We start from the raw sequence: 629 nt of genomic DNA, 5'->3' as shown, positions 1-629 counted from the left end.
AGCCCACGCCGGGCACGGGGCAGGCGGCAAACTCTCATTTCCTGCCTCCGATCTGCCCGCGATGAATCACTGCAATTTACCTCCCCGGTTTTCTCTGTTTCTTGGAAGCGACGGCGAGCAGAAATGCTCGGGCTTTTTGGAAAACGCGGCTGCAACTGATGAAGAGGGACAGCTCAGACCTCGCTGCAAAGCAGCCATGCAAACCCAGAGCCTCGGGTCCCCAAAATCCTCCAGCTGGCCACATCCACGGGGCCGAAGCAAAAGCTGCCCCCAGCCCCAGGGATGCGCTGGGCTCCTGGAAAGGGCAAAGCAACACTTTGGGGAGGAGGTGGGGGGGTCTAACCCCTCGGAGGTGCATCCGAAAATCCCCATCTCGCACCCCGGCGCTCCCGAGGGCGCGAGGAAAAGGGTCCCAACAGCGGCGTTCAAACCTTGGGCTGCCGCCAGCGCCGGCTGCTTCGCCGCGCCGCGAGATGCCCCGGCAGAGCCTGCCGGAAGAGTCGATAGCGTAGAAACGGCGGAAAGAAGGAAAAAAAAAAACAAACAACCCCAGGACTGATGGGGCTGAAGAAATAACATAACGGAGCCCAGCCTGGCCAGGAAGCGGAGACTGGAGAAGAGGGAGGGGG

The sequence above is a fragment of the Pygoscelis adeliae genome, unplaced genomic scaffold (assembly GCF_000699105.1).
Source record: "Pygoscelis adeliae isolate BGI_AS28 unplaced genomic scaffold, ASM69910v1 Scaffold728, whole genome shotgun sequence".
Lineage (NCBI taxonomy): Eukaryota > Metazoa > Chordata > Aves > Sphenisciformes > Spheniscidae > Pygoscelis > Pygoscelis adeliae.
This window is presented reverse-complemented; position numbering follows the sequence as displayed.